This window comes from Ranitomeya imitator, unplaced genomic scaffold (assembly GCF_032444005.1).
Source record: "Ranitomeya imitator isolate aRanImi1 unplaced genomic scaffold, aRanImi1.pri SCAFFOLD_143, whole genome shotgun sequence".
NCBI lineage: Eukaryota > Metazoa > Chordata > Amphibia > Anura > Dendrobatidae > Ranitomeya > Ranitomeya imitator.
The window spans coordinates 65,371-80,585 of NW_027194543.1; the positions used below are offsets into that span (position 1 = coordinate 65,371).

Consider the following 15,215-nt stretch of genomic DNA (forward strand, 5'->3'; position numbering starts at 1 on the left):
ATATACCCTACACTCTATACCCTACACTCTACACTCTATACCCAACACTCTATACTCTACACTCTATACCCTACACTCCATACCCTACACTCTACACTCTATACCCTACACTCTACTCTTTATACCCTACACTATATACCCTACACTCTATACCCTACACTCTATACCCTGCACTCTACACTCTATACCCTACACTCTACACTCTATACCCTACACTCTATACCCTACACTCTACACCCTACACTCTATACCCTAGACTCTAATCCCTACACTCTACACTCTATACCCTACACTCTATACCCTACAATCTATACCATACACTCTATACCATACACTCTATACCCTACACTCTATACCCTACACTCTAAACTCTATACCCTACACTCTATACCCTACACTCTATACCCTGTAATCTATACCATACACTCTATACCCTACACTCTATATCATACACTATATACCCTACACTCTACACTCTATACCCCACACTCTACACTCTATACCCTACACTCTACACCCTACACTCTATACCATACTCTCTATTCCATACACTCTATACCCTACACTCTATACCCTACACTCTACACTCTACAATCTATATCCTACTCTCTACACTCTATACCTTACACTCTATACCAAACACTCTATACCCTACACTATATACCATACACAATATATCATACACTCTATACCGTACACTCTATACCCTACACTCTATACCCTGTTGTGAATTCTGTGGCTGAATTCACTCCTGTGGTCACAAGTGGTACTGCAGCTTCTGAGCTTCCTCCCTCAGGTGTTCTGGTGAGCTCGTTAACTGCTTCATTACTTAACTCCGCCTGATGCTGCTATCCTTGCTCCTTGTCAATGTTTCAGTGTTGGATCTGAGCTTCTCCTGATTGTTCCTGTGACCTGCTGCTCTGCATAGCTAAGTGCTTTTTGCTTTTTTGTTGCTTTTTTTCTGTCCAGCTTGTCTTTTGTTTTGCTGGAAGCTCTGAGACGCAAAGGGTGTACCGCCGTGCCGTTAGTTCGGCACGGTGGGTTTTTTTTGCCCCCTTTGTGTGGTTTTGCTTTAGGGTTTTTTGTAGACTGCAAAGTTCGCTTTACTGTCCTCGCTCTGTCCTAGAATATCGGGCCCCACTTTGCTGAATCTATTTCATCCCTACGTTTTGTCTTTTCATCTTACTCACAGTCATTATATGTGGGGGGCTGCCTTTTCCTTTGGGGAATTTCTCTGGGGCAAGTCAGGCCTATTTTTCTATCTTCAGGCTAGCTAGTTTCTTAGGCTGTGCCGAGTTGCCTAGGTAGTTGTTAGGCGCAATCCACAGCCGCTTTTAGTTGTGTTTAGGATAGGATCAGGTGTGCAGTCTACAGAGTTTCCACGTCTCAGAGCTCGTTCTTGTATTTTTTGGTATCTGTCAGATCACTGTGTGCGCTCTGATCGCTAAGCACACTGTGTTTCTGGATTGCCTTCATAACACCTGTCATTAGCAAATATAACAGTACAAGGAGCCAAACTAATGATTCTCAATAGAGGGAAAGAAAAAGTTCTGACATCATTTTTTTTTTTTTTTCTGCTCTGTGTTCACTTTTTTTTTTCCCCTAGACATTTGGGTGATTCTGGACACAGGTGTGGACATGGATATTCAGGGTCTGTGCTCTTCAATGGATAATCTCGTTATAAATGTACAAAAAATTCAAGATACTATTGATCAGAAATCTATGTTAGAACCAAGAATTCCTATTCCTGATTTGTTTTTTGGAGATAGAACTAAGTTTCAAAAATAATTGTAAGCTATTTCTGGCCTTGAAACCTCATTCTTCTGGTAATCCTATTCAACAGGTTTTGATTATTATTTCTTTTTTGCGCGGCGACCCTCAAGACTGGGCATTATCTCTTGCGCCAGGAGACCCTGCATTGAGTAGTGTCGATGCGTTTTTCCTGGTGCTCGGATTGCTGTACGATGAGCCTAATTCAGTGGATCAGGCTGAGAAAAATTTGCTGGCTTTGTGCCAGGGTCAGGATGATATAGAAGTATATTGTCAGAAATTTAGGAAATGGTCAGTACTAACTCAGTGGAATGAATCTGCGCTGGCAGCTTTGTTCAGAAAGGGTCTCTCTGAGGCTCTTAAGGATGTCATGGTGGGATTTCCTATGCCTGCTGGTTTGAATGAGTCTTTGTCTTTGGCCATTCAGATCGGTCGACGCTTGCGCGAGCGTAAATCTATGCACCATTTGGCGGTACTGCCTGAGGTTAAACCTGAGCCTATGCAGTGCGATAGGACTATGACTAGAGTTGAACGGCAGGAATACAGACGTCTGAATGGTCTGTGTTTCTACTGTGGTGATTCCACTCATGCTATTTCTGATTGTCCTAAGCGCACTAAGTGGTCCGCTAGGTCTGCCGTCATTGGTACTGTACAGTCCAAATTCCTTCTGTCCATTACCTTGATATGCTCTTTGTCGTCGTTTTCTGTCATGGCGTTTGTGGATTCGGGCGCTGCCCTGAATCTGATGGATTTGGATTATGCTAAACGTTGTGGGTTTTTCTTGGAGCCTTTGCAGTGTCCTATTCCATTGAGAGGAATTGATGCTACACCTTTGGCCAAGAATAAACCTCAATACTGGGCCCAGCTGACCATGTGAATGGCTCCTGCACATCAGGAAGTTATTCGCTTTCTGGTGTTGCATAATCTGCATGATGTGGTCGTGTTGGGGTTGCCATGGCTACAAACCCATAATCCAGTATTGGATTGGAATTCCATGTCGGTATCCAGCTGGGGTTGTCAGGGGGTACATGGTGATGTTCCATTTTTGTCGATTTCGTCATCCACCCCTTCTGAGGTCCCAGAGTTCTTGTCTGATTATCAGGATGTATTTGAAGAGCCCAAGTCCGATGCTCTACCTCCGCATAGGGATTGTGATTGTGCTATCAATTTGATTCCTGGTAGTAAATTCCCTAAAGGTCGATTATTTAATTTATCCGTGCCCGAACACGCCGCTATGCGCAGTTATGTGAAGGAATCCCTGGAGAAGGGACATATTCGCCCATCGTCATCACCACTGGGAGCAGGGTTCTTCTTTGTAGCCAAGAAGGATGGTTCGCTGAGACTGTGTATTGATTACCGCCTTCTTAATAAGATCACTGTTAAATTTCAGTATCCCTTGCCATTGTTATCTGACTTGTTTGCTCGGATTAAGGGGGCTAGTTGGTTCACTAAGATAGATCTTCGTGGTGCGTATAATCTGGTGAGAATCAGGCAAGGAGATGAATGGAAAACTGCATTCAATACGCCCGAGGGTCATTTTGAGTATCTAGTGATGCCGTTCGGACTTGCCAATGCTCCATCTGTGTTTCAGTCTTTTATGCATGACATCTTCCGTGAGTATCTGGATAAATTCCTGATTGTTTACTTGGATGACATTTTGATCTTCTCAGATGATTGGGAGTCTCATGTGAAGCAGGTCAGAATGGTTTTTCAGGTCCTGCGTGCTAACTCTTTGTTTGTGAAGGGATCAAAGTGTCTCTTCGGTGTGCAGAAAGTTTCATTTTTGGGGTTCATCTTTACCCCTTCTACTATCGAGATGGATCCAGTTAAGGTCCAAGCCATCCAGGATTGGATTCAGCCGACATCTCTGAAAAGTCTGCAAAAGTTCCTGGGCTTTGCTAATTTTTATCGTCGCTTCATCTGTAATTTTTCTTGCATTGCCAAACCATTGACCGATTTGACCAAGAAGGGTGCTGATTTGGTTAATTGGTCTTCTGCTGCTGTGGAAGCTTTTCAGGAGTTGAAGCGTCGTTTCTGTTCTGCCCCTGTGTTGTGTCAGCCAGATGTTTCTCTTCCGTTCCAGGTCGAGGTTGATGCTTCTGAGATTGGAGCAGGGGCGGTTTTGTCACAGAGAGGTTCTGATTGCTCAGTGATGAAACCATGTGCTTTCTTTTCCAGGAAGTTTTCGCCCGCTGAGCGTAATTATGATGTGGGCAATCGAGAGTTGCTGGCCATGAAGTGGGCATTCGAGGAGTGGCGTCATTGGCTTGAAGGAGCTAAGCATCGCGTGGTGGTATTGACTGATCATAAGAACTTGACTTATCTCGAGTCTGCCAAGCGCTTGAATCCTAGACAGGCCCGTTGGTCGATATTTTTGGACCGCTTCGACTTTGTGATTTCGTACCTTCCGGGCTCTAAAAATGTGAAGGCGGATGCTCTGTCTAGGAGTTTTGTGCCCGACTCTCCGGGTTTATCTGAGCCAGCGGGTATCCTCAAGGAAGGAGTCATTGTGTCTGCCATCTCCCCTGATTTGCTGCGGGTGCTGCAAAAATTTCAGGCGAATAAACCTGATCGTTGTCCAGCAGAGAAACTGTTCGTCCCTGATAGGTGGACTAATAAACTTATCTCTGAACTTCATTGTTCGGTGTTGGCTGGTCATCCTGGAATCTTTGGTACCAGAGAGTTAGTGGCTAGATCCTTCTGGTGGCCATCTCTGTCACGGGATGTACGTACTTTTGTGCAGTCCTGTGGGATTTGTGCTAGGGCTAAGCCCTGCTGTTCTCGTGCCAGTGGGTTGCTTTTGCCCTTGCCGGTCCCAAAGAGGCCTTGGACACATATTTCGATGGATTTCATTTCTGACCTTCCCGTTTCTCAAAAGATGTCAGTCATTTGGGTGGTCTGTGATCGCTTTTCTAAAATGGTCCATCTGGTGCCCTTGGCTAAATTGCCTTCCTCCTCTGATTTGGTACCTTTGTTCTTTCAGCATGTGGTTCGGTTGCATGGCATTCCTGAGAATATTGTTTCTGACAGAGGTTCCCAGTTTGTTTCAAGGTTTTGGCGAGCCTTTTGTGGTAGGATGGGCATTGACCTATACTTTTCATCGGCTTTCCATCCTCAGACTAATGGCCAGACCGAACGAACCAATCAGACCTTGGAAACATATCTGAGATGTTTTGTTTCTGCAGACCAGGATGATTGGGTGTCCTTTTTGCCGTTGGCTGAGTTCGCCCTTAATAATCGGGCCAGCTCGGCTACCTTGGTTTCTCCATTTTTTTGCAATTCTGGGTTCCATCCTCGTTTCTCTTCAGGACAGGTTGAGTTTTCGGACTGTCCTGGTGTGGATTCTGTGGTGGATAGGTTGCAGCAGATCTGGACTCAGGTAGTGGACAATTTGATCTTGTCCCAGGAGAAAGCTCAACTTTTCGCTAATCGCAGACGCCGTGTGGGTCCCCGACTTCGTGTTGGGGATCTGGTTTGGTTATCTTCTCGTCATATTCCTATGAAGGTTTCCTCTCCTAAATTTAAACCTCGTTTTATTGGTCCGTATAGGATTTCTGAGGTTCTCAATCCTGTGTCTTTTCGTTTGACCCTCCCAGACTCCTTTTCCATACATAATGTATTCCATAGGTCGTTGTTGCGGAGATACGTGGCACCTATGGTTCCATCTGTTGAGCCTCCTGCCCCGGTTTTGGTGGAGGGGGAATTGGAGTATATTGTGGAGAAGATTTTGGATTCTCGTGTTTCTAGACGGAAACTCCAGTATCTGGTTAAATGGAAGGGTTATGCTCAGGAAGATAAATCCTGGGTTTTTGCCTCTGATGTTCATGCTTCCGATCATGTTCGTGCCTTTCATGCGGCTCATCCTGGTCGGCCTGGGGGCTCTGGTGAGGGTTCGGTGACCCCTCCTCAAGGGGGGGGTACTGTTGTGAATTCTGTGGCTGAATTCACTCCTGTGGTCACAAGTGGTACTGCAGCTTCTGAGCTTCCTCCCTCAGGTGTTCTGGTGAGCTCGTTAACTGCTTCATTACTTAACTCCGCCTGATGCTGCTATCCTTGCTCCTTGTCAATGTTTCAGTGTTGGATCTGAGCTTCTCCTGATTGTTCCTGTGACCTGCTGCTCTGCATAGCTAAGTGCTTTTTGCTTTTTTGTTGCTTTTTTTCTGTCCAGCTTGTCTTTTGTTTTGCTGGAAGCTCTGAGACGCAAAGGGTGTACCGCCGTGCCGTTAGTTCGGCACGGTGGTTTTTTTTTGCCCCCTTTGCGTGGTTTTGCTTTAGGGTTTTTTGTAGACTGCAAAGTTCGCTTTACTGTCCTCGCTCTGTCCTAGAATATTGGGCCCCACTTTGCTGAATCTATTTCATCCCTACGTTTTGTCTTTTCATCTTACTCACAGTCATTATATGTGGGGGGCTGCCTTTTCCTTTGGGGAATTTCTCTGGGGCAAGTCAGGCCTATTTTTCTATCTTCAGGCTAGCTAGTTTCTTAGGCTGTGCCGAGTTGCCTAGGTAGTTGTTAGGCGCAATCCACAGCCGCTTTTAGTTGTGTTTAGGATAGGATCAGGTGTGCAGTCTACAGAGTTTCCACGTCTCAGAGCTCGTTCTTGTATTTTTTGGTATCTGTCAGATCACTGTGTGCGCTCTGATCGCTAAGCACACTGTGTTTCTGGATTGCCTTCATAACACCTGTCATTAGCAAATATAACAATACCCTACACTCTATAATCTACACTCTATACCCTACACTCTATACCCTACACTCTACACTCTATACCCTACACTCTATACCCTACACTCTATACTATACACTCTGCACCCTACACTCTATACCATACACTCTATGCCCTACACTCTACACTCTATACCCTACACTTTATACCCTACACTCTACAATCTATACCCTACACTCTATACCAAACACTCTATACCCTATACCATACACTCTATACCCTACACTCTATACCTTACACTCTATACCCTACACTCTATACCCTACACTCTATACCCTACATTCTACACTCTATACTCTACACTCTATACCCTACACTCTATACCCTACACTCAATACCCTACACTCTATACCCTACACTCTACACTCTATACCATACACTCTGTAACCTACACTCTATACCATACACTCTACACCCTACACTCTATACCATACACTCTATACCCTACACTCTATACCCTACACTCTATACCATACATTCTATACCCTACACTCTACACTCTATACCCTACACTCTATACCCTACGCTCTATACCCTACACTCTATACCTTACACTCTACACTCTATACTGTACACTCTATTCCATACACTCTATACCCTACACTCTATACCCTACACTCTAATCCCTACACTCTACACCCTACACTCTATACCCTACACTCTATACCATACACTCTATTCCATACACTCTATACCCTACACTCTACACTCTACAATCTATACCCTACACTCTACACCAAACACTCAATACCCTACACTATATATCAGGAATTGCGGTCTGCAGAGTTCCCACGTCTCAGAGCTCGTTCTATTATTTTGGGTTATTGTCAGATCACTGTATGTGCTCTGATCGCTATGTACATTGTGTTACTGAATTGCCTTTCACAACAGCCAACACTGCTACCTGTATTAACCCTTTGGGGGGGAGAGGGCGCGGGGGGCTCAAAGAGGGGGGAGAGGGCGCGGGGGGTGAGTATGGATAGATAGGGGGGACTATTATGGCGGGGGGGGTGAGTACCCCTGCTGGGGGCATTATTTTTGCAGTCGGTGTCAGGTGCGGCCCGCTGGGGGCATTATTGGTGCAGACGGTGTCACGTCCGGGTGCATTATTATCTGTTACACACAGTTGAGGAGACCCTCACTAACCTCTACCTCATTTACCCGCAGTGCTGACTGGCAGCGTGAAGACCCTCGTTAAGGGCGAGGAGGAGGGCACTCTGCTCACCAGCATCAACATCATACAGACCTACAAGGAGGGAGATCTGAACATCCAGGAGGCTGGGAAGATAATGAGCGTTCAAATCATCGAGTGCCCCAAGTGCCCCATCCTGAAGAAAGGTGTGTACTGAGCGGTGCGATGTGCTGCAAACATGTACAGGGGTGGAATACTCTGCAGATTTGCTGTGTATCAGGCCGGCCTCACACTCAGCGTATGAAAATACGGTCCGTATATTACGGCCGTAATACGCTGAAAAGTCACGAAAATAGTGGTCCGTAGCTCCTCCGTAGGCAGGGTGTGTCACCGTTTTTTGTGCATGGCATCCTCCGTATGTAATCCGTATGGCAGCCGTAATGCGTGTTTTTATCGCAGGCTTGCAAAACCGACATACGGCTATACAAGGGATCCATGTGTAAAAAAAAAAAACATATATACTGTATATATATATATATATATATACAGTGGGGCAAAAAAGTATTTAGTCAGTCAGCAATAGTGCAAGTTCCACCACTTAAAAAGATGAGAGGTGTCTGTAATTTACATCATAGGTAGACCTCAACTATGGGAGACAAACTGAGAAAAAAAAATCCAGAAAATCACATTGTCTGTTTTTTTATCATTTTTTTTGCATATTATGGTGGAAAATAAGTATTTGGTCAGAAACAAACAATCAAGATTTCTGGCTCTCACAGACCTGTAACTTCTTCTTTAAGAGTCTCCTCTTTCCTCCACTCATTACCTGTAGTAATGGCACCTGTTTAAACTTGTTATCAGTATAAAAAGACACCTGTGCACACCCTCAAACAGTCTGACTCCAAACTCCACTATGGTGAAGACCAAAGAGCTGTCAAAGGACACCAGAAACAAAATTGTAGCCCTGCACCAGGCTGGGAAGACTGAATCTGCAATAGCCAACCAGCTTGGAGTGAAGAAATCAACAGTGGGAGCAATAATTAGAAAATGGAAGACATACAAGACCACTGATAATCTCCCTCAATCTGGGGCTCCAGGCAAAATCCCACCCCGTGGGGTCAGAATGATCACAAGAACGGTGAGCAAAAATCCCAGAACCACACGGGGGGACCTAGTGAATGAACTGCAGAGAGCTGGGACCAATGTAACAAGGCCTACCATAAGTAACACACTACGCCACCATGGACTCAGATCCTGCAGTGCCAGACGTGTCCCACTGCTTAAGCCAGTACATGTCCGGGCCCGTCTGAAGTTTGCTAGAGAGCATTTGGATGATCCAGAGGAGTTTTGCGAGAATTTCCTATGGTCTGATGAAACCAAACTGGAACTGTTTGGTAGAAACACAACTTGTCGTGTTTGGAGGAAAAAGAATACTGAGTTGCATCCATCAAACACCATACCTACTGTAAAGCATGGTGGTGGAAACATCATGCTTTGGGGCTGTTTCTCTGCAAAGGGGCCAGGACGACTGATCCGGGTACATGAAAGAATGAATGGGGCCATGTGTCGTGAGATTTTGAGTGCAAACCTCCTTCCATCAGCAAGGGCATTGAAGATGAAACGTGGCTGGGTCTTTCAACATGACAATGATCCAAAGCACACCGCCAGGGCAATGAAGGAGTGGCTTCGTAAGAAGCATTTCAAGGTCCTGGAGTGGCCTAGGCAGTCTCCAGATCTCAACCCTATAGAAAACCTTTGGAGGGAGTTGAAAGTCCGTGTTGCCAAGCGAAAAGCCAAAAACATCACTGCTCTAGAGGAGATCTGCATGGAGGAATGGGCCAACATACCAACAACAGTGTGTGGCAACCTTGTGAAGACTTACAGAAAACGTTTGACCTCTGTCATTGCCAACAAAGGATATATTACAAAGTATTGAGATGAAATTTTGTTTCTGACCAAATACTTATTTTCCACCATAATATGCAAATAAAATGTTAAAAAAAACAGACAATGTGATTTTCTGGATTTTTTTTTCTCAGTTTGTCTCCCATAGTTGAGGTCTACCCATGATGTAAATTACAGACGCCTCTCATCTTTTTAAGTGGTGGAACTTGCACTATTGCTGACTGACTAAATACTTTTTTGCCCCACTGTATATATATATATGTCAGTAGACACATACAGTGGGGCAAAAAAGTATTTAGTCAGTCAGCAATAGTGCAAGTTCCACCACTTAAAAAGATGAGAGGCGTCTGTAATTTACATCATAGGCAGACCTCAACTATGGGAGACAAACTGAGAAAAAAAAATCCAGAAAATCACATTGTCTGTTTTTTTAACATTTTATTTGCATATTATGGTGGAAAATAAGTATTTGGTCAGAAACAAAATTTCATCTCAATACTTTGTAATATATCCTTTGTTGGCAATGACAGAGGTCAAACGTTTTCTGTAAGTCTTCACAAGGTTGCCACACACTGTTGTTGGTATGTTGGCCCATTCCTCCATGCAGATCTCCTCTAGAGCAGTGATGTTTTTGGCTTTTCGCTTGGCAACACGGACTTTCAACTCCCTCCAAAGGTTTTCTATAGGGTTGAGATCTGGAGACTGGCTAGGCCACTCCAGGACCTTGAAATGCTTCATGTTGAAAGACCCAGCCACGTTTCATCTTCAATGCCCTTGCTGATGGAAGGAGGTTTGCACTCAAAATCTCATGATACATGGCCCCATTCATTCTTTCATGTACCCGGATCAGTCGTCCTGGCCCCTTTGCAGAGAAACAGCCCCAAAGCATGATGTTTCCACCACCATGCTTTACAGTAGGTATGGCGTTTGATGGATGCAACTCAGTATTCTTTTTCCTCCAAACACGACAAGTTGTGTTTCTACCAAACAGTTCCAGTTTGGTTTCATCAGACCATAGGACATTCTCCCAAAACTCCTCTGGATCATCCAAATGCTCTCTAGCAAACTTCAGACGGGCCCGGACATGTACTGGCTTAAGCAGTGGGACACGTCTGGCACTGCAGGATCTGAGTCCATGGTGGCGTAGTGTGTTACTTATGGTAGGCCTTGTTACATTGGTCCCAGCTCTCTGCAGTTCATTCACTAGGTCCCCCCGCGTGGTTCTGGGATTTTTGCTCACCGTTCTTGTGATCATTCTGACCCCACGGGGTGGGATTTTGCGTGGAGCCCCAGATCGAGGGAGATTATCAGTGGTCTTGTATGTCTTCCATTTTCTAATTATTGCTCCCACTGTTGATTTCTTCACTCCAAGCTGGTTGGCTATTGCAGATTCAGTCTTCCCAGCCTGGTGCAGGGCTACAATTTTGTTTCTGGTGTCCTTTGACAGCTCTTTGGTCTTCACCATAGTGGAGTTTGGAGTCAGACTGTTTGAGGGTGTGCACAGGTGTCTTTTTATACTGATAACAAGTTTAAACAGGTGCCATTACTACAGGTAATGAGTGGAGGAAAGAGGAGACTCTTAAAGAAGAAGTTACAGGTCTGTGAGAGCCAGAAATCTTGATTGTTTGTTTCTGACCAAATACTTATTTTCCACCATAATATGCAAATAAAATGTAAAAAAAAACAGACAATGTGATTTTCTGGATTTTTTTTTCTCAGTTTGTCTCCCATAGTTGAGGTCTACCTATGATGTAAATTACAGACGCCTCTCATCTTTTTAAGTGGTGGAACTTGCACTATTGCTGACTGACTAAATACTTTTTTGCCCCACTGTATATGTATACAGGTCCTTCTCAAAAAATTAGCATATAGTGTTAAATTTCATTATTTACCATAATGTAATGATTACAATTAAACTTTCATATATTATAGATTCATTATCCACCAACTGAAATTTGTCAGGTCTTTTATTGTTTTAATACTGATGATTTTGGCATACAACTCCTGATAACCCAAAAAACCTGTCTCAATAAATTAGCATATCAAGAAAAGGTTCTCTAAACGACCTATTACCCTAATCTTCTGAATCAACTAATTAACTCTAAACACATGCAAAAGATACCTGAGGCTTTTATAAACTCCCTGCCTGGTTCATTACTCAAAACCCCCATCATGGGTAAGACTAGCGACCTGACAGATGTCAAGAAGGCCATCATTGACACCCTCAAGCAAGAGGGTAAGACCCAGAAAGAAATTTCTCAACAAATAGGCTGTTCCCAGAGTGCTGTATCAAGGCACCTCAATGGTAAGTCTGTTGGAAGGAAACAATGTGGCAGAAAACGCTGTACAACGAGAAGAGGAGACCGGACCCTGATGAAGATTGTGGAGAAGGACCGATTCCAGACCTTGGGGAACCTGAGGAAGCAGTGGACTGAGTCTGGTGTGGAAACATCCAGAGCCACCGTGCACAGGCGTGTGCAGGAAATGGGCTACAGGTGCCGCATTCCCCAGGTAAAGCCACTTTTGAACCATAAACAGCGGCAGAGGCGCCTGACCTGGGCTACAGAGAAGCAGCACTGGACTGTTGCTAAGTGGTCACAAGTACTTTTTTCTGATGAAAGCAAATTTTGCATGTCATTCGGAAATCAAGGTGCCAGAGTCTGGAGGAAGACTGGGGAGAAGGAAATGCCAAAATGCCTGAAGTCCAGTGTCAAGTACCCACAGTCAGTGATGGTGTGGGGTGCCATGTCAGCTGCTGGTGTTGGTCCACTGTGTTTCATCAAGGGCAGGGTCAATGCAGCTAGCTATCAGGAGATTTTGGAGCACTTCATGCTTCCATCGGCTGAAATGCTTTATGGAGATGAAGATTTCATTTTTCAGCACGACCTGGCACCTGCTCACAGTGCCAAAACCACTGGTAAATGGTTTACTGACCATGGTATTACTGTGCTCAATTGGCCTGCCAACTCTCCTGACCTGAACCCCATAGAGAATCTGTGGGATATTGTGAAGAGAAAGTTGAGAGACGCAAGACCCAACACTCTGGATGAGCTTAAGGCCGCTATTGAAGCATCCTGGGCCTCCATAACATCTCAGCAGTGTCACAGGCTGATTGCCTCCATGCCACGCCGCATTGAAGCAGTCATTTCTGCCAAAGGATTCCCGACCAAGTATTGAGTGCATAACTGAACATTATTATTTGATGGTTTTTTTGTTTGTTATTAAAAAACACTTTTATTTGATTGGATGGGTGAAATATGCTAATTTATTGAGACAGGTTTTTTGGGTTATCAGGAGTTGTATGCCAAAATCATCAGTATTAAAACAATAAAAGACCTGACAAATTTCAGTTGGTGGATAATGAATCTATAATATATGAAAGTTTAATTGTAATCATTACATTATGGTAAATAATGAAATTTAACACTATATGCTAATTTTTTGAGAAGGACCTGTATATATATTATTACTTCATACAGCGCGAGATAGCAGAAAGCCGGTAATTCAATTACCGGCTTTTGCTTTCTCCTTCCTAAACCCGACATGATATGAGACATGGTTTACATACAGTAAACCATCTCATATGACCATTTTTTTGCATATTCCACACTACTAATGTTAGTAGTGTGTATATGCAAAATTTGGCCGTTCTAGCTAGTAAAATAAGGGGTTAAATGGCAGAAAAAATTGGCGTGGGCTCCCACACAATTTTCTCCGCCAGAGTGGTAAAGCCAGTGACTGAGGGCAGATATTAATAGCCTGGAGAGGGTCCATGGTTATTGGCCCCCCCCTGGCTAAAAACACCTGCCCCCAGCCACCCCAGAAAAGGCACATCTGGAAGATGCGCCTATTCTGGCACTTGGCCACTCTCTTCCCATTCCCGTGTAGCGGTGGGATATGGGGTAATGAAGGGTTAATGCCACCTTGCTATTGTAAGGTGACATTAAGCCTAATTAATAATGAAGAGGCGTCAATTATGACACCTATCCATTATTAATCCAATACTAGTAAAGGGTTGAAAAAAACACACACATTATTAAAAATTAATTTATTGAAAAAATCACAAAGGCTGTTGTATTAATTTATTCTACTCTCAATCCACTCACTGAAGACCCTCGATCTGTAAATTAAAAAAAAATAATAAACCAACAATATACATACCTTCCGAGGATCTGTAAGGTCCAACGATGTAGATCCATCTGAAGGGGTTAAAATATTTTGCAGACACGAGCTACGCTAATGCAGGCTGCTCATGTCTGCAAAACCCCGGCGAATGAAGGTAAAGTAGGTCAATGACCTATATTTAGCTTCATTTGCGGTGAGGCACCCTCTGCTGGCTGTTCCTAGATCGTGGGAACTTTCCTAGAAAGCTCCCTGGCTTGAGTTCATATGAGGACAACCAGCAGAGGGCGCCTCACCGCAAACGAAGCTAAATATAGGTCATTGACCTACTTTACCTTCATTCGCCGGGGTTTTGCAGACATGAGCAGCCTGCATTAGCGGAGCTCGTGTCTGCAAAAAATGGTCATATGAGATGGTTTACGGTATGTAATCATGTCTGATATCATGTCGGGTTTAGGAAGGAGAAAGCAAAAGCCGGTAATTGAATTGCCGGCTTTTCTCTCTAACACCGCTGCGTATTCCTCGCTAGTCACACTGCTGGTCCGTGTGTAATCCGTATTTTTGGGGCTTCCATAGACTTTCATTGACGTTTTATTTGCGCAATATGGTGACAAACGCAGCATGGTGCGATTTTCTACGGCCGTAGAAAGCCGTATAATACTGATCAGTTTAATACGGCAGATAGGAGCAGAGGCATAGAGAATAATTGTGCCGTATTTTTAGCGAGTTTTACAGACGTAGTTTCTGCGCTCTTACGTCCGTAAAACTCGCAAGTGTGACGCCGGCCTCAGGAGGTGCAGGGGCGATGTGCTGCAGACATGTACAGGGGTCAGGGGTAGAATACTCTGCAGAGTTGCTGTGTATCAGGAGGTGCAGGGTGCGATGTGCTGCAGACATGTACAGGGGTGGAATGCTCTGCAGACCCCCGTGTCAGTCGGTAGAGATTCTCTGCAGGAATGCCCGGTGTGTGGCGCTGAACCATCTCTGTATCTGCAGGCGCCAGTTATCTCTTCATGGGGAAGGTGGACGACTTTGGCCGCGGTCGGATCGTCGGCGACAGTTTTGTCATCAGTTACCGCGCTCAGCAGCATCAGATCCTCACCAGCATCGCCAAGAAGCCCTGCTAGAGGCCGCCGTGAAGTTAGTGCCGGCGCCAGGATCCCGCTGCCATGTTGCTATGGCGACAGCCTTCTTCCGCCTTGCCCTCCATATTGCATCTGATGTCTTTTCTGTACTCCTCCTCAACTGAAATAAACGGACCACAAACCATTCTGCTCCAATGTGTCTGCGCGTCACCGCCGTATGTACGTCCCCTGCAGGCATCGAGCCATCAGAGACTGATAACAGAGGACAATAGGGAGCAATTGTATCACCAAAGTCACTATGTCCACGCGTCACCGCCGTATGTGCACCCCTGTGCGAGCTGTCAGACTGATAACAGAGGACCATAGGGAGCAATGGTATCACCATAGCCAATGTGGGAAAATACCGGAGACAGTGGAGTTCTACGGCTCCAGGGCAAAATAATGCCACCAAACCAATAGGACCACCGCAGAGAGCCA

General features: G+C 44.8%; 1 long non-coding RNA gene across 1 annotated transcript; it reads left to right on the forward strand.

The window, feature by feature from the left end:
- The first annotated feature begins 7,666 nt into the window (after positions 1 to 7,666).
- On the forward strand, positions 7,667 to 14,933 carry LOC138655208 (uncharacterized). Its single transcript, XR_011316724.1, has 2 exons — positions 7,667 to 7,832; positions 14,650 to 14,933. It is a non-coding gene; the product is annotated as an uncharacterized lncRNA (long non-coding RNA).
- The last annotated feature ends 282 nt before the right edge of the window (positions 14,934 to 15,215 follow it).